Raw genomic sequence first — 11379 nt, 5'->3', positions numbered from 1 at the left:
TTATATATATATATATATAAAATTTAAATACATTACTTTAAATATGAAACAATATTTATTCATATTTTTTTAAAATACGCATATTTTGAACAAAACATATAGTATTTTAGTAGCTCTGCTAGAATAATAAAATTACTAATCAAACAATTTAACTATAATCATTAAATATTTACATGTGTTACATCAATGGGAGCGTTGACCTTTCATGCCGTTAGAAAGTTAGTTTAAATCTGGCTCATAACTTCTTTTTTTAAGTTTCAAGCACACCTCTAGATTTTTATTTGTTAGTTGGCTTCTTACTTTACTTTTATTATATTCATGTAAGAGAACTTTTGCTGGCACGAATACGTTGACCTAGAGATCATCAGCAGATGTCAACTTCTCCACGTTACTGTACCATTCTTCATATCTATTCCATGCGTCACGTATGAGTGCCTCAACTCGCATTATTTCTTTTAGAGCTGTACAGTTGTGCAACGTAACGTGCATGTTTTACTGGACCTCCAACTATTTTTACTTGCTCTTGAGTTTTCTGAATTTTCCGCTCCACAAATGAGTCGTTTTCAAATCCAGCAATGGCATTTAAAGCAAACCAGCATCAATTCTAAATAGCTCAAAGTTAATCTCATTTGTTTTTGTGTTGAGAGAGTCTGCTATGAACGTCAGAGTACTTGCATTTGTTTTGAATTGCTCAAATCTCTGAGTGAATCCATCCTTCATTTTGTTTGATGTAATGCTGAAGCAATTCATGCTAATAGTTGCATTGGTTTCATGATATTTTTTTCAGATTTTTCGAAATCAAGTTATTTACCGCTCTCCGTGTCTTCAACAACAACAAAAAAAGTAATTTAGTTTCGAAACACCAACTTCTCAATAAGGCATGGTCTTGGTTTTCCTTTCCGTGCAGTTTTACATTTAGCTCGTTTAGTTTCTTTGTGCTATCCACCATGAAGTTGAATGTTTCAATTCGGGATGAACAATTTAATAGGAAGTACATTGAAATAGGGAGTAACTAAATATTCTAATAGAGTCGCGAGTGTTTATTGTTTATGTTGACAATTATTTAATTCATTACCGAGTGTTGCAGAACAATATTTTTATGAGGTTTGAAAATAACATAAAATAATTATTAATATTTGTGCATGAGGCCGAAGAGCCGCAACTTGACATCAAAAGAGCCGCATGCGGCTCGCGAGCCGCAGGTTGCCGACCCCTGCCCTATGCTCTTTATTTCTACGATTTTCTTTGCTGTCCGTCCGTCCGTCCACCCCCCCCCCCTCCGTCCCCCCCCCCGTCCACCCCCCCAGTCCACCCCCCCCCCCCCCCCCCAGCTCCACCATCCGTCATCTTTATCTCCACAGTTGTTCATCTTTCCCCTTTATTACTACAGTTGTTTCCTTTAAGCTCTTTATTTTTATGTTTTTTTCTTTGTGTTTTTTTCTGCCCTCCCCCTCCCCACCCTCCATCCTCTTTATTTCTACAGTTTCTGACCAACCCCCGTCCATTTAATTTCTGTCCATCGAATCGTGCGAAAAAAATATTCAATATGAACAAATTTTTTTTTACATCAATCGATCACTGTTTGTCTCCACATTGTGATAGAAATGTTTATTGCCTTACTCTGACTTGGCAACTCCGAAAACGGATGAATAATTTACATGACAATTAAAACAAAAGTTCGAGAGAAAGTAGACTGGATATTGAAATTCAATAACTAGAGTAAACAATAATGCTCACAGGAAAATTTTAAAAAATCAGTTGAACAAAAAACCAGCCAGTTTTGTGAAGTTTTTTTTTACCTTCTGTCGCAATAACTGACTGGTACATTGACAATTATATACTAAATATAGTTTTAAATATTAAATAAAAATACTGACTGACCTCTGAATCGAAAAGAACTTTGTACATTTTTAAATGTTCTATTAAGGGGGTGGAGTGGAAATTGAAATTTTGACGGGAGAAGGTGCAAATCGTAAGTTCGAAGGAGGGTCAAATCGAAAGTTTGTCCCCGGGCGCCGGAAAGGGTCGCTACGCCTCTGTTTTGTAGTCATTCACTGTGTCAGACGCGTCCACCGGCGCTCGGAAAGGACGCGATTTGGAGCTACGGGCTAGACGGTGAGCAATATGCCTTTATGATTGCATTTAAATTGAGTTTATGTTATAAGTGTTGTGTTTGTTTTTTCGTTTGTGTTTTTTTTTTGCGTTCGTTTGTGTTGTGTTTAGTTCTTTTCTGCTCCCAAGTTGATACACTTAAAAAAAGATTTACCGTGGCGGAGCACGGGATGCAGCTAGTATATATATATATATATATATATATATATATATATATATATATATATATATATATATATATATATATATATATATATATATATATATATATATATATATATATATATATATATATATATATATCTGTGTTTCTGTGTTTCTTCCAGACTTTTTTCTCCGAGGGGGGGGGGGGGGGGGAGGCACTTGAAATCTTCCGGGGGGGGGGGGGGGGGCGGTAAACTTTCTTCGGGTGGCGGACACTGTTAAAAGTATATATTTTCTATATAAATTATATAAATTTCATTTCATTCGAGGGGTGATGTCTGGAAGAAACTCTGATATATATATATATATATATATATATATATATATATATATATATAATCATTCATTAGTTGTAAGGAGGTAGAGAAGTGCAGGAATTGTTCTGAAGATTTTGTCCGTGAATGCGAAGCAAATGGACATTTTATAAAACACGTCACTAAGAAGTAGAAAAACTAAAACAAAGCCATTCATAGTCTTAACGTGTTCTTTCCGTCGATACTTTTATTTTATTTCTCGGTTAAATAAAAATATAAGATTCTAGATGCATTGAGTGACCCTGGTGTCATACAGTTTTTTTTATTAAATATTCAAAACAAATGGGATCAATCTCATTGTTCTGTCTTAAAGTAAAAACTTTAAACTGAAATTCGACTAAAGCTTTTAATACATAATTTACATCAAGACCGCTTTCACGAACTAAACCATTGAGTCGCTGGTTCGGCTCAGACTAACAGCAAGACAGCCACGTATTTGATAAAGTTAGAGTAAAAAATTGCTATGAAACTGAATATTTTTTTCAACCCACGATTCAATAGCTTCAATGTTCTAAATATTTCGATTTTACATTACAAACGTGTTTGTTCTAAATTGAGCAAATTTGATGGTGTACGGTGTACGGTGTACGGTGTACGGTGTACGGTGTACGGTGTACGGTGTACGGTGTACGGTGTACGGTGTACGGTGTACGGTGTACGGTGTACGGTGTACGGTGTACGGTGTACGGTGTACGGTGTACGGTGTACGGTGTACGGTGTACGGTGTACGGTGTACGGTGTACGGTGTACGGTGTACGGTGTACGGTGTACGGTGTACGGTGTACGGTGTACGGTGTACGGTGTACGGTGTACGGTGTACGGTGTACGGTGTACGGTGTACGGTGTACGGTGTAGGGTGTACGGTGTACGGTTTACGGTGTACGGTGTACGGTGTACGGTGTACGGTGTACGGTGTACGGTGTAGGGTGTACGGTGTACGGTGTACGGTGTACGGTGTACGGTGTACGGTGTACGGTGTACGGTGTACGGTGTACGGTGTACGGTGTACGGTGTACGGTGTACGGTGTACGGTGTACGGTGTACGGTGGATGGTGGATGGTGGATGGTGTATGGTGTATGTTGTATGGTGGATGGTGAATGGTGGATGGAGGATCTGAGAGGTTTGTACAACACTGAACACATTGTTCTAGTAAACAGCTGAAGTTTTATTTTAAATTGCTATGATACTTGCTTGAGATCAAATAGAATGTGGATGGAACATATTTTTTTAAAAACAGCGTCGACAACCAATACACACAGTCTTTCTTTGACAAACGTATTTCTCATAAACAAATAATGTAAACACTGCTATAAATGCAAGCTTGGATTAAATCACCCCCACCCCATTTTTACTATACTCGTCCCACCACCTCTTTGTTTATACACTACACCACCCCTACGATTTTATTACTTTCGCTTACCCCCAATCCTGTTCATTACTCCCCCCCCCTCCCGTCTCACATTCTGTCATTGAATCCCGGTTAATAAGATTGCAATATTATAAACACATTTTTCAAAATCGATCGTTTGTTATCTTACCTTTTGTTATTTAAAATGTAAAGTCATTGATTGGACTTACCGGCTAAAGACGATAAAAAATTCCTTATAAATAAATAACACGGTATTATAAGAAAGAATAATTAAATGACACTGAATTATTTATATAATAACGTGAGAGAACAATAACGCTTGCTAAAAAACTGAAAATCTACGAAACAAAAATTGAATAATTTTTAAAATGTTTTTTTTTAAAATCTTCATTTAGTAGTTATTAACAAACTGTAAAGCTGTGCCTGAAAGATTAGCTTTGGAAAAAAAATAGGCTTGTTCTCATAAACTGTTTTCAGTTTCTTACTTGTTTTTATAAGTCGATGAGAAAACATCTCATAAGTAACACTATATGATAATTTCTTAACACATACACTAACCAATGTCCCACACAAAACAAGATAAAATATTCAAGACGCACGGGATAGTTGCATTGTTCTGTACCCGAGCAAAAGCTTTAAACTGAAATGTATATTGAGCTTGTAATACATAATTCAAATCAAGACCGCTTTTACAAACTAAACCATTCAATCGCTGCTCGCATTGACTTACTGATCAGCCTTGTCTGATTCTGCTGGCGAGAATAAGACAGTCTAGATATCAAAGTGTAAGTTGTGCTGTGTTGCCGACAAAGTGTAGTGTAAAATGATGTCCATATTCTCACTATTTCTTCTTTACATCACAAACATGTGTTTGGTGTCAGGGAGTATTATTAACGGAGCGCTTTACAAACCGGTTTTTATGAGTTCTCTATTCTCAAGTACAGCCTACTTACCTTATTTAGCTAACGATGGATTCGATGATACGAATATTCTAAACGGACACTGCACTCATTCAAATTTGGATAACCCTGGATGGTGGATGGTGGATCTGAGAGGTCAATACACAATTGAGCAGATTGTTCTTGTTAACAGGTGAGTTTATTTTGAATTGTATTTACAGTTTTTATGTTATTTATACGATGAATAGTATACAGTTGTATCGATTAAGATTAAGTATGCACCAAATTGAAGGAAAGTATTGAACATTGTTTTTTTTTTCTTGAAAAATGTGTGGACTAATGAAACAATGCATTAAAGGGGTTTAATTCAGACCCTTCCCGGCGCCCGGGGACAAACTTTCGATTTGCACCCGACCCCCCCTCTAAAACTTCCGATTTGCACCTCCCCCTTTATGATTTAATTGGGTATAATATATGCACTTTTACATACAATAATTATTGTCAGTTTCTTCAATGTCTACAATGTTTGATACAACACAATACAACACGTAATAACAACAACAGCAACAGCAATAAACTATAATTTATTAAGATTAATAATATTAAACTACGAATGTCTAAGATACATCGATACAAGACTCAAGCATACATGTCAAACCCACGTCCTCTCGCTGTAAATTATTGAGCTAGTGATTAAATCATCATCATGTTAGAGTATTGATGTCAGTTTGTATGTATACACAATAAAACACACAGCGACACGAAAAGAAAAATAATCTTTTCAAATTGTAATACTCTACAGAGGTGATGATCCTAATTCAGCGAACAGAACAAAAAACTATCAATTCGACGTCTTCAAAACTGACCCAAGACTATCACGTGACTTCCCAATGGCATCCGGCCAAGTGTGTTACACGAGAATAGAAGCAGTGGGGCCTGGCGAGACGTTGGTAAAGAACTGCACCGCTCCACTTGTGGGGAGATTTGTCAGATTTATAAGGTGCCATCTTCCAGAAATTTAGTCCTATCCGACTCTAACCTTTATAGTTCAAATGTTTTAGATTTGAAAATTAAATTAGAAATGAGTTTGGTATCAATTCTTTTGTAAATTTAAAGAAATATTAAACTTATTATTTTCTTTATTCTAGAGAACCAAGTCTGCCTTTAAATTTTTTATACGAGATTACGTTTCTCGACCAAATTTGACATCTGCATGAATATATATATATATATATATATATATATATATATATATATATATATATATATATATATATATATACATACATATATATATATAATCTTACTTAATATGATTTTCAGATACACTCAAGACTACCTGAATATTTGTGAGATCAAAGTCCTGGCTAGCGTTTCGATCTTTAAAGAAAACAAATATTCTGTGAGGAAGAATTATTCTGCGTCAACACCGCCATTTCTATCAACCTACACCAAAACCGCTTTGGCCTGTACACATTTGTGTCTACAGCATCGTGACAGCGATACGTGCACCGCCGTCAACTGGGTTCGAACCACGAAACTCTGTCAAATGATGAAGGTCGACCCACGATCTGCTGTGTCTCTCTCGACAAACTCCAGTACTGACTTTTATATTGAGGCTTAATAAGTTATTTCAACCTATGTTGCTACAAAGTTTTTGATGACAGATACATTTGAAATATAAAAATACAACAAACAAAAAGTGTGGTATTATAGACGACTAATAAAAAAATAATTAAACAAGCAATTAGTTAATCTCAATAAGTTAATGTGGTATTTAGAATACAAATATTCCCTAAGTATGTCTAGACTGTGGCGCACCTTACACACAGGCGTGTTAAAGTTTACCCCGAGGGAATCAACAGTGAGTTACAAATCATAAATTCTGTCCATATATTTTTCATGATGTATTTTATCCATGAGATAATTTGTGCGTGTCATTTTCCCACGTTTTCTTTAACTTGCTTTCGCGTCTGTTTTTCCAATCAAATCTTGCGATCGAAATTTTGGGCACTTCCCAATTAGCTAGCGCGCTGAAATTTTCAGGGAAACTTTGTTTCCAATGACAATACAATATTCAATTATTACTATTACTAAATTGATCCATGGAAAAATTTTATTGATCATTTTAGACCCCTATATATTTGTACAAAAAGGGACATAACCTAGTAATTGTAATTTGATGAAAACAAGGTTCGGTACTTTCCCTCTTGTGACTTACTGAAGGAGCGAGGATGCGATTGGCTGAGTAGTGCTCACGCGGTGTTTGTGTACAAACCTATGCAAATCTGACTGATCAGGAAGTAGAATGTTGATGGCTACACAAAAGAAACGTCGATTGGAAAAGGCACGTGTTTTTTACGAGTTGTCTTCGTTTGCCCAAAAAAAAAAAAGTGAATGCGAGAAGATAAAATCGATAGCAAGATTTGAATGCAAACAAACAGACAAAGACTAAAAAGTAGAAAATAATTATCATTAAAAAAGTTTTTAAAAACCCACGTTTTCTGATTGAACTAAAAAGTAGAAAATAAATGCTATACATCACAATAATGCAAACGATCACTCTACTATAAGCGATGAAAAACGTGGGGCGCCGTGATTTTCTTACAGTTTCTTATACTGTTGACTCTCTACAAGCTCCCTAATAAAAGTCAATAGTATTATCTAATCAATAGTAATATAACTTTTACATCTTATATTAACAATGACCGATAAAAAACTTTTACTTCGGCGCCCCACGTTTTTCATCGCTTATAGTAGAGTGATCGCTTGCATTATTGTGATGTATAGCATTTATTTTCCACTTTTTAGTTCAATCAGAAAACGTGGGTTTTTAAAAACTTTTTTAATGATAATTATTTTATCCATGGCATCATTTATCCGTGAGATCATTTGTCCGTGAGATCATTTGTCCGTGAGATCATTTGTCCGTCGCATTATTTATCCGTATGTTGTTTTGTCCTAATGTGAGCGAGTGAATGATTTCTTTCGGTATTTTAATGTTACGGTCATTTACGGTCATTTGCGGTCATTTGTATGTAGAGGACAGCAGCGAATCTTTTTTTTGGACGGAAGTTTTGTATGTGCTTCTGGTCAACAAGTATCATTTAAGTAGATTGACCACTAAAGAGATTCTTTTGTTGTTACCTGGATGTGAATGACGAATCTAGTTTGTGGGCCATTTGTGTAGTTATTTCTCTGTTTGTTTACTCTGTGATTGTTCACATTGTGTATTGCGATGATATTTGGAATGTAATTACCGAAGTTTAAGGTTGAGATCCGGTCAACGTAACTACGACTCTGGGGTATACTGTAACCAGTGGGGTAGCCAGATAGGAGGTGGTGGGGAGGGGGAGGTGTGTTCACACTACGATAATTATAATATACACAACAGTGCTGGTGGTAAAGTCATTGGCCTAATCGTAGTAAAGATGGCGTTTAAGGAACGTTGTTGTTTGGTGTCATATAACTTGCTTTTAAATACTTGTGTTGGTGAGATTATTCTAGCTATTACAAGAGAAAACAATAGTGCGGTCAAAGGGAAATAATCAACTAAATAGTTTCATACTATTTTTTGTATGGGTGCTGTAACTTGTATTACTACCTTAGGTTTAATCAAATTCTAAAGTAAATTTAACTTTTAATTCAATTTAAATTACTGTATTTAAAGAAGGACACGACTTAATAACTAAAAATAAAACCTTGGGTTTATTTCTATTAAAGGTATACAAAACATAATATAGCGACCCACGTTTTTATTTTTTAGTTATTTAAATAGTAGTTTATTATTATATATTTAAAATATTTAAAGAAAATGATTTATTTTCACCTTTCTATAAAAACAAAACTTAATAGTTTGTTATTTAAACGTTTTGATGCATTTTTAAGCATCATAATTTATTACAAACATGAATTTATATTAACATGAAAATAATAATAAATATAAGACATCATAATGTGTGTTTGCGTTATTTAACCATTATTTTCTTTGCTTATGTTTTCTTTCATAAACTGTGTATAATACAAATATTGGAATCCGAGTAGTATCAACTGACATCCAGTATTTAAAATGAAACTTCTGTAATTAGAGATTGAAATTTCTTCATTTAAGTTGAAATCCCTTTAGATTGAAATATAATTTGTGGCTGTAATTCAGTGTATTAGAAACGTTACATAGTTTATTTAGCTAATAAGCAAGGAGTTAGGCATTTAACGGACATGTTTACTAAAGCAATCTGCCCCCTTTGTAGTGGCCTCTCAGATCCACCATCAACCATCCACAATTCAGGGTAATCTTCCTCAGTATGAGCGCAGAGTCTATTAAATACATTTACATTGTCGATTCCATCGTTCGATTTATCAGCTGTTCACGTATGATCTGGTAATAACCGGCTCATACAAGCTGGTTTGTAAAGACTCCCAGAAACAATGCTCAGGAAACAATGCTCAGGTATTTAATGTAAAGTAGAAATATTGAGAGCATTTACGCCATTTTAGTATTGAGATATCATTGGCATTCTTCACTTACAGATTCGAATTGCTATTTGTCTTTTTAACCAACTAACATGCTAGCCAGCTGATCTTATCCCTATGTTCTTGAATTCTTCATGATAATTAATACAGTATCGCTTACTTTAATCAAAAGTTTGCACTTTGACATATAATGTTGATTATGGAGATATTCACTCAATAATTTAACATGTTCTAGTTTTATGTACGTTGACGCATTCAACTAATACAAATCCCCCATGCTTCTACGTCAGTCCCAATTGATGGAGAATAATGATAATGAACTTGAAAGTGTTCAATGAACACGCTTTTCTATTTACAATGACGTCGAATATCTGCTGGCTTTTTTCAGCTCTAGTAAAATAACTTTGTAACAACGCAGGATAATGTACGCTATTCAGTATTTTTTGACAAATGAAGTAGATTTCACCAGTTACAACAAACTCGGCATAAAAGTAGATATTGTGGCCAGTTCTATTCTTAACCCCATGTCATTGCTGTAATATGAATCAGGTTTTATCAGAGCTGGTTGGACTCGAACCATGGTTCTTAATGCGAGACCCTCACCTTAGCAGTCAGGTGGCCTACTGTCCAACCATGCCGCCCCGTTCCCATGAGCCATGTGAGCATAACATACGTCAAAATACAATATTGATGGAGACTATAGAACAAGTTTTCTTTGATTTTTCTAAGTACTGGTTGCAAATACACACCTCCACATTCGCCCCACACACCAAACCACACCTCCACATTATCATCACAGAGCAATTATACACCTTCAGTTTGGCTTAAATTAACTAACATTCACCGCCACATTACCTACAGCCCCCATTCATCCTGCAGTGTGAAGCGGCAAACTTTCGAAACGCCACAACAAGACACCTAACACTCACCCCCCCCCCCCCCCCAACCTATTTTCTCGCCCTAGTTTATTGACACGCACGCAATAATACAGTAATGAACTACAATATTTAAAGTACACTCTTGAAACAAATGGTTTTCCTTTCATTTGTAAATCTTTACAGACTAGCGTCACAGGGCGGGAGCGAGGGGGAGTGGGGGGGGGGGGGGGGGTTACTGTTCACACTGGGTGACACTATTTAGGGGTTACACCATTTAGGGGTTACACCATTTAGGGGTTACATCATGTAGGGGTCAAACCATTTAGGGGTTAGAACATTTAGGGGTTACACCATTTAGGGCTGACACTATTTAGGGGTGACACTATTTAGGGGTGACACTATTTAGGGGTGACACTATATAGAGATCACACCATATAGAAGTCACACCATTTAGGGGTCACAACTTATAGGGGTCACAACTTATAGGGGTCACAACTTATAGGGGTCACAACATATAGGGGTCACAACATATAGGGGTCACAACATATAGGGGTCACAACATTTAGGGGTCAAAACTTATAGGGGTCAAAACTTATAGGAGTCACCACTTATAGGGGTCACACCATTTAGTGGTCACACCAAATCAAACAATTGTAAAACCCGCGGGACAATCTATTCAAAGAACTATATGTTCCTAATCAAATTCTTATGTTACGGCTACAATAATTCCATGTGCTCTTAATTATACAACTGTAATCAAACCAAACCTCCAGCGTGTGGCTATGTCGTAGTGAAGGTTTTCTGTAGATGTTTTGTTCGATCGAATTAGTACTTGATACCATCTGACAGACAATCTCTAGAATCAGAGAATGTTTCAATAGCATAAAAATATTAAATATTCAACACAATATTGAACTTAAAGTTGTGTTCCATTGAGATTAGGAACCTTGAGACCACGCTTCCATACACAAAATAAAATTACTCTCTTTATAGCGAGATCCTCAAACTTGATAAAACCATTCAATTCTAGGCATTAGACCGACCTATTAAAATAACAAACTACATATTAGAGGTGCTTTACTTTAGAAAACATTGATCATTTCTACACTTGTTGCTCAGTGTTAAAGAC

Source organism: Physella acuta, unplaced genomic scaffold, assembly GCF_028476545.2.
Source record: "Physella acuta isolate Inbredline_101_S28 unplaced genomic scaffold, ASM2847654v3 ptg000102l, whole genome shotgun sequence".
NCBI classification, from domain to species: domain Eukaryota; kingdom Metazoa; phylum Mollusca; class Gastropoda; family Physidae; genus Physella; species Physella acuta.
Note: the sequence above shows the minus strand (reverse complement) of the source record.